The sequence below is a fragment of the Equus quagga genome, chromosome 16 (assembly GCF_021613505.1).
Source record: "Equus quagga isolate Etosha38 chromosome 16, UCLA_HA_Equagga_1.0, whole genome shotgun sequence".
In the NCBI taxonomy this organism is placed as follows: domain Eukaryota; kingdom Metazoa; phylum Chordata; class Mammalia; order Perissodactyla; family Equidae; genus Equus; species Equus quagga.
In genome coordinates, this window is record NC_060282.1 from 81,940,928 (window position 1) to 81,958,051 (window position 17,124).

Genomic DNA, 17,124 nt, shown 5'->3' on the forward strand with positions numbered 1-17,124 from the left:
ATAGTGAGCTTCCAATCGCTGGATGCATTCAGACAGAAGCTGAAATCCATAAAGGATTCTCAAATGTAGAATTCTCAAATTCTCAAATGTAGAATGGAGACATATCTGTGGCTCTGGGTCTAATAGTGCACACTCCACTAAGGTGCAAAATATAACTACATTACTATGGCTTTACTGTGTATTAAACAGAACAATGTGGATTCTTACATTTTGCTGTCATAATAGAAGGAGAAATGCTATAAAGTTGCCATAGGTGACTTTTAAATTTTTGAAATAAATCATAATTGAGCATACTTGTCTGCTACATCTCAGAAAAATTGAGGGATCTCAGAAGTTTCTTGGCAATTACTAAAGACTCATCAGTAAGAGACATTTTTTAGTACAGGATATTTTTTAAAGATAATTATCCAAGTCACTAAACAAAAGAGAAAGAATCATGGTAGAAGAAGAGATAGCAGTAGCTAAGTTTTACAACCATTTTCTCTCCTCTTTTTTTTTTTTTTAATTTAATATCGGCAGTTCCAGATTTGTAGATGGTGGCTACCGTCTTATCTTTCAGTATTATTCCACTGAGATATTGGTGAATTTTCCAAAACGAAATGGCAACCTGCTAGCCTCTGACTTAGGGCCACTTATCCGCATTTTCCTGAAACCGTATATTCCTATCAAGATCAGCGGAAGAAGGTTGATGGCAGCGTTCATGCAGTCCGCCTGGGGCAGTCAGTGTTCACTGAGGGACCAGCAAGAAGGCTGAGCTGTCATTATCATAATTTTACCACAGAGCCTTGGTGAAAAATTGATAATTCCAAAAATAAAGAGATGAAAAAATTAAATTTCCACAATACCTTTTTATAAATATTTTTAAATGCTGTGGCTTCAGATCTTTCTTAAGAATCCTTGGTCAAATACGTTTCTGTATTTTCTGGCCATAAATGCGCTTCGTAGTTCTCATTCTAAGGTGACTTTTACTCTGTGTGGGATGAGTATGTTCATGTCTGACATCTGAATTCTGCCCTTCAGAAGGGCATGGGTTGAGCTTGAGATGAGCAGTGATTTCAGAAGAGACTGAGGTCACTGACAGAAAAGTGTTCCCAACTCAATGGATGTTAAGGCTCTATTCCTCCAAGATTGTCTCCCTTTCACCAAGTGCCGAGACAACTCAATGTGTAGAAATGATGGTGCAAACTTGGACAGAGTGTATCGCTCTTGTTGGTTGATTATCCCCCCTTGGTTGTGTACATACATGCAAATTTATTGGAAGGAGTCACCTGAGACTTAGAACAGACATTTACCTAACACAGTTGGATAGTTCTGGGGAAAATGCTTATGGGCAGAAGGATAAGAGGAGTAGGGACAAGCTACGAAAAACCTGCACTCAAGATTTATTTTTATAAAAACAAAAATTAAATAGACATGCCCTAGCTAGGGAGTGCTATGCAATCTAATAACCCACCAAATTTATCAGTCCTTAAAAGTTAGCATATTTATATAAGAAAGCACCCAAAACCCAAACAGCTCATCTTGTTTATGGGTTATCTGCAATAAGCATATTCATATTCTATTGTACTTCGACATTAAGATATATCTCTTTTGTACCACTCTGAGGAATATTTAGCTTCCAGAAGAGTGTAAACGGTAAGGCTTTAAAACACATCCCACAAATATCGCTTTAACTAACAAAGACTGCTTTATTTAGAGAGAGGAAGACTAAAGATGCCCATAAAACCTATCGCTTAACATCTGAAAGACGAATAGAATGACAAGAACCTGAACATATTCGTTATGGCCTGAGTAGAAAGTGGAAGCTCCACTGGTTCCGGAATCTTTGCTTTTTTTCTCTGATGTATCCTTAGTACCTAAATGGTGACAGACATATGAGAAACACTCAATAAATGTTTGTTTAATAAGTGAATAAAGTCATAAGGCAACAGTGAACTTAAATATGAAGATTTGTTTTAATAAGTATGTTTAAAGTTAGAACTAAGCTGCCTGTTACTGGAAGATTTAAGTATCAGAATGGTCAGGCCTTTTGCTAATGAATATTTAAGTATTAGACCGGTAGTTCAACCAAATACACTTGAAGTAATTTCAAGCAACTGTGAAAATCTGTAATTAATTTCTAAATGCTATTCCCAGGAGTTGACTTAGATTATGTGACAGGTGTATTTTTGTGGTATAGGTAGAGATCATGACTAGCTGCTGACTTCTCTGGGTGGGAAACAGGTAAGGGAGAGAAATAGACAGTGACCTCTGAGAAAGACAGCACTGAGTCTAAAACTTCAGGTAGAAAGAATCAACAAGAAAGGAAGTGGGGGGGGGGGGGGGGGGAAGGAAAGAAGGAAGAAAGGAAGGAAGGGAGAGGGGGAGGGAGGGAGAGAGGAAGGGAACATGATATAGGGAAAAGTCTGTAGTTTTAATCCATACAGGTCTGAGTTAATTCTGACATTTCCGAGGTTTTCTGTAGCCCAGAGGGAGCTACAATTCTCCCGGTTTCCTTACGCATATTCTGGGTATAATAATTGTAACTAACTCAGCAAGTGACTGGATACATTAAACGAGATAATCTATGGAAAGAATTTAGCAGAATCCCAGTTATAGAAGTGTTCTGTAAATATTAGTGCTCAACATCAGCATTATAACGCGTTTCATTTTAGGAAAGTAATTGAATATGCACATTGTTTTCAGCTCTCGTCCCAAAACAGCCGAAGGCTGATGGCCTGAACGACAATCTTTGAAGACTCCTGTGCCGCTGCCTTTGGAAAATCCTTGTCTTCCTGGATAGATGGAATCAACATCTCTTAAATTTTACATGTTACTGATTTTAATACATTGGCCATAATTGCTGCTCAATGTTTCAATAACTTGCTTTGTTGAGTTGAAATAATGATGGGATTATAGAAAGTACAAATGACACAGGTTGGAGCTTTTGATCAGAGTCAGACTTTAGGTGGATAATTTCACGTTCTTCTTCCTCACTCCACCCATATAATGGTTTCTTTCTCCTTGTGCTACAATGCACATTGAGAGACACGCAAACCTTTTTATGTTTTCTGTCATCCAAGCAAATCAGATTGCTTTCCCCCAAACATGTGGTCTTCTACAAAATACATATTGATGCTTCATAAGTACTTTTCTTTTAATTAAAAACCCAAGTGTATGCTATAGGAAATTTATTTCACGTGTGAATGATTTATTTGCGCTCAAATTGTCATTTGGTAAAGCTGTTTGATATTTAAAAATTTTCTATAGTTTTACAGTGACTTTAAAAAAAATAAGTTGTATTTTTGCCAGTCAGAAATTAATCTGAAGCCTCAAGGCTCAATTTCAGATTTGAATGTCAAGTCTCAAGGTCTGAGGTCAGCCTTGCAAACTTCCTTCCCAAAGTCTATCCACTTAAAACATTTCTACTACATGATAGCACAGCAGCTGCCATACAAAGCAAGAGTATGGTTCTCAAATTATCAAAAAATGTACTTTCAACACAGGCTGCCTAAGATTCTGGCATATTGTCTCATAACAGAAGCCATGGTATTCCTTTTTTTTTCTTTTTTTTTACCATGACCCTCAGTCATAGACACATTTCACATTATGTCATACTCTCTCTCTCACACACACACATACACACACTTACAAATAACCAAAACAAAATTAAAAGGAAAAAATACCTAAACTTACATAGGCAGGTGTGCCCTGATATTTTCTTTTCTGTTTGATTCTGTTCTATTTTATTCTACTCCATTCTATTCTATTTAAAATAAAATGTGTACTGATACCAAATTAGATTTACGCACTCCTCCAGGTACAGACAGGGAACAATTCTGGTTTACGCCTGCTGTCCCATAGTCCCATCCAGTTCAGTCTTTGTTCATGTTTTTTTTTAAGAAAGTGTCATAATTAATAGTTGCAATAGTATATTCTGAGATGGTGTGATAACATAAAGGATTGTATTTTCCAATAGGACTTACATAAATCCAACATTTTATTTAGCATAAAGATTTACCCACAATTCTGAGGATATAAGCAACTGCAAGGCACTGGCACAACAAGAAGGGTCTAGGTTCTCCATTGCAGCTCCCTGGTCCTTTCTTGCTGCAGCAGGATGCACTCTGGCACCAAGTATACAGTATCTTTCACGGAAGAAGCCATTTTGTTCAGGAAACATCTCCATTCCTCCTCATATAATTGCATATCTTCTGTGACATTTCTCAGGGAGCCGTACCCCATAAATCTGTAGATTCCAGGTTTGTTTACCATAAGCACTCCCAGATAGATGAGGTGCATTCAGTTAAAAGCATTCCAAAGATAAAGACTTTCCAGCAAAAACCATTATTTTGTTTGCCAGTAGGACTACATTACCATGTTTACAAGGAGATTTGACAGGGCCAACTTCTTTCTCTCTTGTGGATGTTTCCCCTACTTGAGAGAAAATACAGATTGCAGACCAGCATGTTAACCTTCTACTTTCCGGATATCCTTGAGGAGCCGCCATTTTGTGTATCCAGGTTCCCCCAAGATCTTGTCTAATAGCAGGTGAAATGTCTTTGCAGTAACAGTCCTCAGTTTACACAGTTAAATGGGAAAGCCTGGAAGAGGTAACGGGCTTTACTTTTCTTGATCTTATCTAGATTTAGCATCATAACTAACTCCTCCCTTTCAAGAATGGCTGATAAAATGCCCTTCAACATAACCAGTTAGGAAAAGCTAATATGGTGGGGCCTGCAGTGGAGGCTGGAAAAGTGCTCAGTGCCACTGTTTGCTATGCCAGCCAGTTGTGCTGTGGTCCACGGCCGCCTGTGAGATGCACACCCCTTGTCTGTGGGGTCAGTGGGAAGTGTGTTGTGTGCATGAGCAATAAACGCTGAGCAGTCCCATCCTAGGTCTTGTAAACTATAGATGACATGTCTTGCGACAGAGGTTTTGTCATTTATTCCATGGCTAACATCTAAAATTTATTCTATTTTTCATTAATGTTTTTATTTTGTAATAAACTTTTTATACAACTATGAGCCTAAAAAGTGCACACTGAATTTAAAAAATACAGAAATTGTATTTCCAAATAAAGTTGGTAATGAACACGTAATTTGCCTAAACTCTTATGATTTAACACATTTAACACACACGAAGGAGGGAGGGGAGAAGCATAGTGGCATTACAGAGCACCAGAAGACAAAATTTACTGAGGAACCATTAGCATCTTATTGTAAAGTTACTAAATATTTTAAGAAGATTATTTCTAAAGGTGAGAATTTAAGCACAGCCGTGGAATTCATATTTAATGATACTCTGTGAAATAGGATTTTCATTTAGATTAAACGACTGTTTTTTAAGTTCATTTGGCCCATTTACTTATGCATGTACAAAATTATGAAGCAGTTGCTATTAATATGATGGCTTCATTAGCAGAAAAGGAACATAAACATTTAGATGATGCAAATTTTATATCAGTGTTATTAGATGCTTCAAATAGAAAATCAATTTATTTAATACCAAAAATTGTTAGTTTTTTTCATCAAATTAATTAAATCAAAGATGTCTTTTGGAATTTCATTCTATTTAAGATAAATGTCTAATATTATTATAAATATGTGTCTGTAATAATTAGAAAGCTTTACAGTGGAGATAAAATTGTTTTCATTGATAATATAAACAAAAAATTCGGCAAATCCAGCTTCATAGCCTGAAGAATATTCTTAATAAATTGAATGTACATAAAACTCCTGATCACATGCCAAAAATCTGTAATAATCTAACAATTGAAACAGAAACCACTACATGAAAAATTACACATATTTCGCACGTTCTTACAGTATAAACTATAGAAGCAAACTGCAAAATGAAGTTGAGACCCAAAACAAAAAACTCCAGAAAGAGAGTTCTGCTATGATTTGTCTCTCTTTTCTCCTTTTCATCATTGAGAACATAGACATGCATGAACCTTTGAGAAGTTATTTTGTAAGTCAAAAATGTTCTATGAGGTATTAAATTTTTATGCCTTCTAAATTTTACTTGCATTTGTTCAAAATGAATTGAAAATTTGTACAGTAACCCACAAAGAGAGTGACAAAGATAAACAACTCCAGTTTTTGAAGCTTTTAGCAAATTCAATAAAGAAAAGATATTTGAAAATAGTAAAAGATTCAGAAGCAGAGAACTGAACAGATTAAATGATGAGTTCTGAATCAGAATGCACATTTCATTTTGAAATTCTACAGTTGTGCTTTGGAATATATTGATTTTTGAGAAGAAAATCTGATGGAACGCCTATTTTTAAGTGTAAAAATTGATCATCTCTACTAGAAATAGATAAAATTGAGAAAATCTACGATTTTTTAGCCTCTCTATTTGGCATAACATTCAAAAAGAGTTACAAATAGAGAAAATTTATTTAACGAGATTTGTTTAAAAAAATTATCAAGATCAAGTACTCAAAATGGTGAGAAAAAGAGTACTTGGGAAAACATTTGGCCTATGTATTTACATATTAACTATAAAGTAAAATTAGAAATTTAACATATTACTTTTGGCAGAGTTTGCTCTGATTTTACAAGGCACCTATAAAGAAATTGTTTTCTTAATTAGAAATATTATCATTCATAGAAAAGAACCAAAGATTCAACAATTTTGAATATATTAATCATAAAATGTAATTATGAAATTTTTTTGAAATTTCATGAAAAACCTAAAAATAATGAAACCATATTAAAAATACATTTATGAAAAAGCCAATGATATTCAAGAAAAATACAGCTAAGAAACTGATCAAATATGACAATGTATGAAGAATAGTTGCTCCACTTTTTTTGTGTGTGTGTGAGGAAGATTGGCCCTGAGCTAACATCTCTTTCCAATCTTCCTCTTTTTGCTCGAGGAAGATTGTTGCTAAGCTAACGTCTGTGCAGGTCTTGCTCTATTTTATGTGGGACGCCATCTCAGCATGGCCTGATGAGCGGTGTGTAGGTCAGTGCCCAGGATCCAAAACCATAAACCCTGGGCCACTGAAGCGGAATACGTGAACTTAACTGCTGTAAATCACAGCCACTTTGTTATGCCACTGGGCTGGCCTCTGTTCCACTTGCTTTTAAAAGTTCAAATAATCAGTAAAAATGAGAGGTTATTTTTGCTACAATGTGCATGAATATTCATTCTTTTCATATTTTATTAATGGTATTATTTTTAAAAATCATTATGGAATAGAATAATTTTATAGGTCTACCAATAAAAACAAATTTGTGGGTTAACCAATTAATATTTCAAAATAATATTATTTAACTATCATAATGCCCACATTCACTCTTACAATATCCCACTTGGAACATATATACAAAGAAGGCTCTTAAAGTGTGTTCCTGCAGGATATTCTGTGAAAACTGTATTTCACAGTCAAAAAATTGGAAAACAACATTATATATACAACACTTTCCCATGAAGATTCACAGAGTAATACAATCATTGTTCTGACCTTTTCAGCAATTTGCTAACCTTAATTTAATCGAGACGTCCTCAAATACATTTGACCACAATTATATCTATCTAATACCTATGTCTAATTTCTCAAATCAATGTTCTAGAAAATACCTTTTGGATACTAGATGAGAATGATCTTTATCTACTTTGGGTGGTTCTTCCATTAATATGAATTAGCTGCATCTTTATGCATTAGCTGAGAAATTCACCCAGTAATTACATTCATGTCTTAAAAACTATTCTCAATGTCAAAACAGTTCCCAGAGAATGAAGAGCCATGCTTGATGAATTATGATGTGGAAGGATATATCTATTTGTGAATAGCAATATAGACTCAAAGAGGTTGAGTAAGATGCCTAAGTCTAAAGAAGACCTAATCTTTTAAGCCAGAGAACTAAATGTGAATTTCTTAAATTCTAGCAAGGTATATCATACCTGGCTACTTTGTTGTAGTTTAAGAGTTGATTTAGAAAAACATGAACAAAACATTGACATTTCTATCCTAGGATTTCCATTACAAAGAGGATCTGTTGTACTGTTATTAAAACATTCTTTTACATATTTTTCTCTGCTCTTACTTCTTCCTGTCTATTTCAGCTATGTTCTCTCAGGGTAAAAACTGAATCATTACAAAGAAAGACCAAAAATCTATGAAAGAACTAAATCGTCTAGCAAATTCACAAAAGGTAGTTACACATGCAGTCAGTTAATATAATACCATAAATTATTAGGAATAATGTGTGCTGTTATGCATTATTGAGATAGAGTATTTAATTTTTTTTTTTAAAAATTGGCACCTGAGCTAACAATTGTTGCCAATCTTCTTCTTCTTTCTTTTCTTCTCTCAAAAGCCTCCCAGTACACAGTTGTATATCTTAGTTGTGAGTGCCTCTGGTTGTGCTATGTGGGCACCGCCCCAGAATGGTATGACAGGCGGTGCCATGTCCGTACCCAGGATCCGAACCAGCGAGAGCCCTGGCCCCCGAAGCAGAGCGCGCAAACCTAACCACTCTGCCACGGGGCTGGCCCCTATTTTCCTTTTTTAAAAGTACTCTATTGAGATATGATTAACATGCAAAAAGCTGTACATATTTAATGTATAAAATTTGATGAATTTGGAGATTAGTACACACCAGTAAAACCATCACCATTATCCATGCCATAAACGTATCCATCACCTCCAAAATTTTCCTCCCACCTCTTCATTATTTTTTATTTAATGCCAATAAACTATTAGCTTTCTCTTAATATCAGAAAAAAATAAGGTAGCAAAACTCAATTTCTGAATTTTGCTAACTTGTAAAAATCATGTAATGTTTCCTATAAATATATCTAATGCCAGACAGCCAGTTCAACTTTAAAAACTATAAGTTCCCTATTAATAACAGTTTCACTACTTCCCATGCAGAATGGGTTATCCTCATCTTGGTTTCTCTTTTAAAATGTAAATGTTTCAAAAGTCATACAATATTAATTTATACTTATCATTCATTTATTCATTAATTCATTTAGTAGATAAAGCAGAGCAGATACAAAGGAACAATGAAATCCCAGATAACTATTTGGTGAGAAAATGACACTGTCACATATATATTCAATATTATCTGTTGTATTTGAGACAGGTAACAAGTGCCTGGGGACCACAGTAGAAGGAACATTTTCTTGCTTTATAAGTGAGGCTTAATTAAATTTGTGGGTTTTAGTGAAGGATCACAGTCCAAAGGAGAAAGCAAAATCGTGAAAATGGTTGGCTGTTGTACCTGGAAAACTTTGCCTACACCAAGTCCACCAGTGAGACACATGTGGGACAAGTGATAGATTACTGGTCCTCAACCTTTTTCTTCTCAGGACCTCTTTACACTTTAAAAAATAATTGACCCCAAAGAGCTTGTTTATTTGGGTGATATCCAGCGATGCATTGAGGTCAGCTCACACTGGATCACAAGAGCTGACTGTGTGTGACTCCTTCATCTTTGTGTTCAGTGACATCACTTTGGTAGCTTGAAGGTGACCATCATGGGGTATCCACATCACAGAAAATCAGTGAACACTACGAATCAGGGTTTGGTTTTTTTGGCCCAAATACTTTGTTTCTAAACAGTCAACAGCACAGCACTAGTTGTATCTATTAATATTCAATGTATTAGAGATTAAAATTGAGAAATATTCAAAACACAAGAAGACAAAGCCATCAAAGAAATGGTATCATTATGTGTTATATAGCCTCTGGAAAACATCACTATAAACTCAAAGAAAAAGGTAGTGTAAAAGGCCAATAACATCTTTGTATTATAATGGAAATAGTTTTGACATTGCAGACCCTAAATGGTCTCTGAAACGCCATGCATTATCAGACCACACTTTGAGAACCACTTCTCTAGAACAAAGAGAGGACAAATCTTAACTTTATTGAGGCCTTTCATCACATCCCATCTTTGTCCTTCACTCTGTTATCTTTTATTGCTCCCCGGGAAGCAAAGAATCATGAATGATGAATGTTATAAAATGTGTTACTTTGGAAATGATATATTCCGATTGTACTCAAATGATTGCAAACTGTCATTATAAATAGTTATCATTGATTCTTTCTATTTGTGAAGTGATAGTTGAGGCAAGATGCCATTTTCCAATCCTAAAACCACAGAATCACTAATATTGGACAAATACAAGTAAGATCATGAGAGAGAATATCTGGTTGGAAGGACTCATCTACTATAAAACTTGAAACGATTAATGATGTCAGGTGCGTGTGTGTGAGCGTGTGTGTGTGTGTGTCAGGGGTGTGGAATCCTCAATAGAGTATTACCAGTGTATTTTGGATATGATCAAGAGATAGCATATGAAAGCACCAAATCTTCAAAGATAAAATAATTTGAAATAAAGAGGATAATTTGTGAATTAGGCATGTTATTCTGCAAAAGTAGAATTTTTGTCTTGGAAACTGTTAAACTAATAAGTGATCTATAACTCCAGGATTCTTTTACATAGGGAAATGTTTCAATAATAATTATGGTGAGCAGACTCTGAGGTGTTCCCAGATGGTCCCCACCTCCTGGTATTCACGACCCTGTGTCATGCCCTCCCGGTGAGTGTGAGTGGCATATCATCATATACTTTAAATGATGTCTTGGCCATACCACTGCTCTTTGATATTTCAAAGACTAACCTACCTCGTTGTTCTTACAAACTACCTTGCAAAAACTAAAACCTGAGTGGTAATTTATTAAACACTGTCTACCAAGCATAACTTTATTTTCCCCAGATTCATCAGTCTGTGGATATCCAAAAAAATTTTATCTGAACAGATATAAGTGAAATTCCTCTGGCAAATTTTCTCCAAGCACATTACTGCAAAGCGTTACCCTAGAACTTAGAGAGAATTCTTGTGGACATCTCACATGCAGTCCTGACCAATCTTCCATTCCTTCTTCAGAGCCCTTTGTGAAGGTCCGCTCCCTGTGAATTCACGTTTCCTGATGGTGCTGGGCCTTGTTGGGAACTCTGATTCTCTGCCCGGGGGCTGTACTTGTTCTCACTTTTAAATGCATTTTTACTATGCTAGAGTCATGCTGTGCATTTCACAGAATGGGGCAAATGTCCTTCTTCTAGAAGTGTAGGTCTTTGTTACCCATATCCGAAAATTTCACTATATGTGACCTGAGGTTCTGTGGAGTCTCTTGCATCAACAGCTCCTTCTGTTTCCATGCCGGTGCCCACTGCGGTCTCCAGGGTTTGTTGCAATATCATAGGCCTGGCTGGGGCATCATTTAGTCTCATTCTCATCGATGGTCCTGGATCTCTACACTTCAGTGTCCTCCCTGAAGTCATCTTGTCCCATACATGTCAACCAAGGAAAATAAAATTTGTGGGTACTGATCTGCATGTCGTCAGATGGATACAGACATTTCTGAATACATTTCATGATAATTAGTATTCATACCAAATTTCTTATATCTCCTTCACAATCAAATTACTTATGAAAATTAAATGAGATAATATATGTGAAAAAGCCTCCTATAATTCCTGAAACAGAACAGGCATCCAGCAAATTACTTCCTTCAATGATCAAACCCTTTTTGACTAAGTACCATTTCCCAAGATCAAAGCTAGGACTTGGAGTGACACAAATAAAGTAGATAGAATTCTTGCCTTCAAGTAAATAGAAAGGGAAGACAGATGTTTAACTAAATAATACAGGAAATTGTTGCAGGTTCTTTCAGTTGGGTTTTTCTGGTTACTTGCATTCAGAAGCATCCAAATTCAAACTGCTGTAACAATAACTTAGTATGGGTTCACATAACTAAAAGTCTAGAGGCACAGCAGTATTGGGGAACAATTCAATTGAACTTCTGTCGTATGCCTTGGTTTTTCTCTTAGTTCTGCCCTCTGTCATGTGGCCCCTTTGTCCTCCGATTGTTGCCGGCAACTTACTTCCTCTTTCACATTCAGTGAAATAGCAAACCCAGATCTCCATGTCTCTCTCTTAAAAGTAAGAAAATTTATTTCCTAGAAGCTCCCAGGAAAACCTCTTCTGAATTTCAAAGTCCCCGAATCTCTTAGGCCAGTCTTTCCCTGAAACAATCAGGGGCAAAAAGAAAAAGGCTCTCATTGTTGACTTAGACCCATCAGGACCCTCCCATCAGTCAGACTCAACCCCCCAGTCACATCACTGCTACCTAGAGAAGGAGCGACAGGTCCACTGGTTGGTACCATGGCTGAAGATTCAGCTGAGTATAGGAGGAGCACAAAAAGGGAATGCTAATGACAAAGCATTCTTTGCCAATGAAAAGAACCAATCGGGACCCACGTACTTCAAGGAAGACAAGTCCAAAGCAGATTTGGAGGGAGGAAAGATGGTAAGTGAGCGTTTGCCAGCAGACAAGGCAGGAAAAAGGACTTCAAGGATATGACAAGGAATAAAAGCATAAAATACCATCCTGCACGTGTGGACTTGCAGGTTGCCTGGTATACAGTGCATGGTGGCATGTTAGCAGCACCAAAGCAATTGAGGAGCCAGGAGAGTGCGGCTGGATTACATCATGAAGAGGCAGAGTTTGACTTTATTCTGTAGAATCACTGAGGATTTTCAGAGGAATGATAAGCACATTCATATTTTTGACTCATCTATGGCTGCTATATGTAGAATGCATTAGAGGTTGTCTTCATAACACAGGGATCCAGATAGGTACCAAGTGAAATAGAACAGGTAAGAGATGATAGCGTCCTGAACCAAGGCAGCGACAGTGGGCGTAAAGATGTTTTTGATTTAGAACTTCAGGCCTTGGTGGCCTATATGAGGTGGCAAATAAGAGAAGAAAAGATCAAGTGAAACCCCAAATGAAGGGTGACATCATTCAATAGTTCAGTCATGTGCTGTATAACGAAGTTTCGGTCGATGATGGACAGTATATATGATATTGGTCCCATAAGATTCGTACCAGATAGCCTAGGTGTATAGCAGGCCATGCCACCTAGGTTTGTGTAAGCACACTCTATGATGTTCTGACAATGATGAAATCGCCTAACGACGCATTTCTCAGAACACCTCCCCATTGTCAAGAGACACATGACTGCATATCAGATCTGGAGATAAAAGAGGTTTTAGAGAATGTTGATTCAGTTAAGACAGTTTGAGTTTGGAGTGACTGCTGCTCATCTGGTGGAGCTAATTAGAAAACTGGATCGAAGCATCTGAAAGTAAGAGGAGAGGTGTAGACTGGTGCTATATGCCTAAGCCATTGATCTACAGATACTAGTTGAAAGTATTAAGAACAGATGCCTTCAAAATGCTGACATGGGAGGGGTAGGGAAAGGAAGAGGAATCCACACAGAAATCTGGGAAGAATTTCCAAAGATAATAGTGCAATTAATAAAAGGAACAATGGCCACATTCATTCAGTGCTTAATTTAGCTGGGTACTCTACCAACCAATGACGTTTATTATCCTACTTAATCCATAAAAAACACGTGGACTTTTCATCATTATTTTCTTTGTTGTACAGATCAGAGAACGCAGGCCCAGAGGACAGTTTGATGAGTTCTCCCAATGTTAAAGAAGTAGTTAGTTTAGAGCAAAGTATTTTTTAATATAATTTGAATGTGTTAAATCTGTCTTAGCAAACTGTGTGAATCAAGGCGACTAGGTATTTTTAGTGTATCCTACACTAGTTTTTGTTTCACTTACCTCAGTTCTTTCAGTTTGCAGGATAAGAAATGGATAAAACACCAGCAGAAGCTCAGAAAACTTAGATATTATAGTTCTTGTGATCTTGCCAGAAAGCACCCTTTGAACTTACCTGTTCAAGAATAATACTTTCTTCCTGAGGAGGAGAATTGGATTTTCCTTTCTAATTCTGTCATCGTTCTACCTTCAAGGAGAAGGTTTTCCACTATGGGGCCATGTTGGGAAAGGAATTTTAGTGGAAATAAAAAAGGGAGTATAAATGGTATCAGTCTTTGGTGATTTTCTTCTCCAAAGTGGTATGTTCTCTTTGTTCTTCTTGAACCTTTCTTTGTTATTGGTTCTCTTTCTGCCATTGTGACTGGGTCTAGTTAGTTCAGGTTACACCACAAGTGGAACTAGTTATGCAAAAGTGCGGCTGGCCGTGAAAGACTTGACTTCAGCTACATTTCTTTAAGCTATCTTATGTTATCTTTGTTTTATTTTATTTCCTTTCCTCTGCTTATACTTTGAAGTATTAACTAATGTATTTCACACAGCGCCCTTGCCTTTCTGCAAGATAACTGAAGCATTCAATGCTTACCCTTCAAGGAACACGTGATGCAAAGGAAAAATGAATCAATTACCATGTTGACTTTCAAAAGGCTATATACTTCGGATGATCAGGCTGAATTCTGGGATGAAGAGCAGGAAGCCTCCTGTTTCTGCTGAAGGATCCTTGGCAAGGAGCCCTGTGCTTTGCCCCCTTCAAGGGATGAAATGTGGGGACAGGGACGGAAGCAGGAATAAAACCCTAATAAGTTTAGGAAGAGCAAAGAAAACTTCTGCACATAGCCTTCGCCCGCTTAGGGCTTGAGATAAAGGATCCTAGAGAAGAAGTGACCTCACTGTTAACGTCTGTGCAGATAAGCATAGACATGCAGCCATCTCCCCCATAGTCCTCCACTCCATGTGCTTCATATAACAGGAACAATAGAAGGATTTCTGCTCTTGGTTGTAGGATGGAAGAGGGGAGAGACTTTGGGCATCAGCACCTAATCTCCTTTGGGCTAGTGTTGCACTAACCAGCAAGAGTATCCTCCAGGAATACCAAAGTTGCATAAAATGGCACTGACAAGCTGTGAATCTAAAGATTCTGTGCGGTCAGCAAGGACCTGAGAGTCAGCCAAAGACTAGGCTCAGCCAGAAAGGGTACATTATGATCATAGGGATCAAATCACCTCGTCTCGTGACTTGGCACTACGTAAGTCCCCTGGAACTTTAGATGCCACCTGAGTGACATTAAATTGGTGGAAAGATTGAGTTTCCAACATCCGTGAAAATAGGACCTCAAAATCAAATTGAAGTGTAAGTTTGGTAGAATAAAGTTACAGTTCCTCCCCAACTGAGTTTATAGACTGAGTTTCATACCAGCTATCCTTGCTTTTGCCTGTCACATTTAGGGGATTAAAATTCAGAAAGCGACACTAAAATGGGAGACAAGAAGCACTAGATCTGTTTCTCCGTCTGATTTACACCTTACACAGAAAAAACAAAAGATGCCTTCACTGCACACACACGGTCCAGTCTATATCAGCAGACAGGTCCCTGGTGGGGACTTGCTGCCAGCAGCCTGGCTTAACAAGCAGTGTCCAATCTGCCTGGAGCGTCGTTAGTGTGTCGTCTTCCTCGGGAGCCCAGCTGGGGATAGATAGCTGATGGAAGATTAGGAATTCCTGATGTCAAACACCACTCATCACCTCAGAGAGGGCTGACGTTACACACTCAAATAGAACACAATCTGTATGGCCCAACATCCATTTTTATCCTACAAAGAGTAGACAAACATTCCTTTTAAAATGCAAAGTAAAATATCATCTTAGGTGTCAGTGTCAGCAATATTTGTGCTTATTTGTAACATCAAAACATCTGTAGAAAGTAGAATTGGATTTTCAAGATTTATTTACATGTGGACATTGCCATCGACTTCTTATTAGATAAGTTTTACGGGATAAGTTGTGTGTGTGTGTGTGTGTGTGTGTGTGTGTGTGTGTGAATATGCCAATATGTATGAATGTACATGTTTCTTAATATAGAAAAATATGAGACAATGCAAATGTCAAGAGTACAGAATTGCCTTCCAGTATATACGATGATTGACAATTTAAAATCACGTTTCAAAAAGGTGAAGGACATCAAGTTGAAATCTATTAATTATAATTTAATTTACTGAGAATGCAGTGCTCCAGAGATTATTTCTGATTATAGTAATTTTAGTGACAGGAGCTGGCATCAAGACTGGTTTTTTACATATACTTTTACCATAGACAAAGAATAATTATCCCATAATATTCCTCTTGAAACATCAAACTGTCTCTCACCACAGTCACCTGAGGATTTGGAATTTTCATCATGAATTGAGTTTTTCTGTGTCTGCTTGTCTCCTCTAAATATAATCCATAATGAAGAACAGTAAAAAAGAAAATAGCAAGCAATGAAAACCTAAGAAAACAGTTATAAGAGCATATTTCGAGAAGATTAAACTTGAGGAAAAGGCAGTTAGGTTTGCAGGTTGCTTTCCATGGCCCTTCCTCTTTGCCTAGTTTTTGAAAAATCCTATTTGGGTCAATTCCCTGGCAGACTTACATAGATTATGCTTGAGGCAATTTGCTGCTGGTAGACATTCCAACACCATATGGGATGCCTCAGAACTGATGCCCATTCTTGAATGGTACTAAAGAGTGAAGAGATATCTACCTGTGTCTAGTATGGAGCTGTTATTATGTCAAATAATGACACCTAGGTTGCACCCAGATTTATAAATCAACAGTACTCTGGACAAGCACCCGTAGATTATGGAGGCAAGAAATCACTGACCTAAGGGAGGTTTAGCATGGGTTCTGTTTAGCTCTCAACAAGTTCAAGTGCAACTGGTGGTCCCCACAGTCTTCCTCCATCACAGCCACCAGCGCACTTGCTGTTCAGGCCCCGACTTTTTTTTATTTGCAGAAGACATTATCCACATGGAGTGAGAAAGACAGGGACTGAAGAAAGTCTCAGGTTATTCAAGGGGCAAGGTGTTCATTTGTGACCAGATGGAAGAATGACACTGTCCACTTCTATCCCTCCAGGGCCCACTAATCTCTATGCTGCTCTCATCACCTTTTCCCTCCATCTCTCCTCCTCATTCCGTCCTAGGGAAGTTTTATAGTCAGTGGGGGGAGGGGAGGATGGGGTCTCTCATTTCTGCTCTTTCCTGTTATTTGTCTTCATCAGTGGATACAGAATGGCCTGGTTGCTTGAATAAAGGAGTGTATATGGGGAGAGGTAGAGGAAAAGCAGAGAAGAGCAAGGAAAACATGCACTACCTAGACAAAAATGCACACACTATTTGATACCTTTAAAATATTATCCTGGGCTTATGAAAGAAAGAAAGGATGGTCCAGACAGACAAAACAGCATGTTATAAAAGGCACTCTAGAATGGAATATACGTTCTAT

At 37.3% G+C, this 17,124-nt stretch overlaps 1 pseudogene; it reads right to left on the reverse strand.

Annotated features, from left to right (window-relative positions):
* Positions 1-11,292, reverse strand: part of LOC124227861 (isoleucine--tRNA ligase, mitochondrial-like) — a 70,065-nt pseudogene extending 58,773 nt beyond the window's left edge.
* Between the last annotated feature and the right edge of the window lie 5,832 nt (positions 11,293-17,124).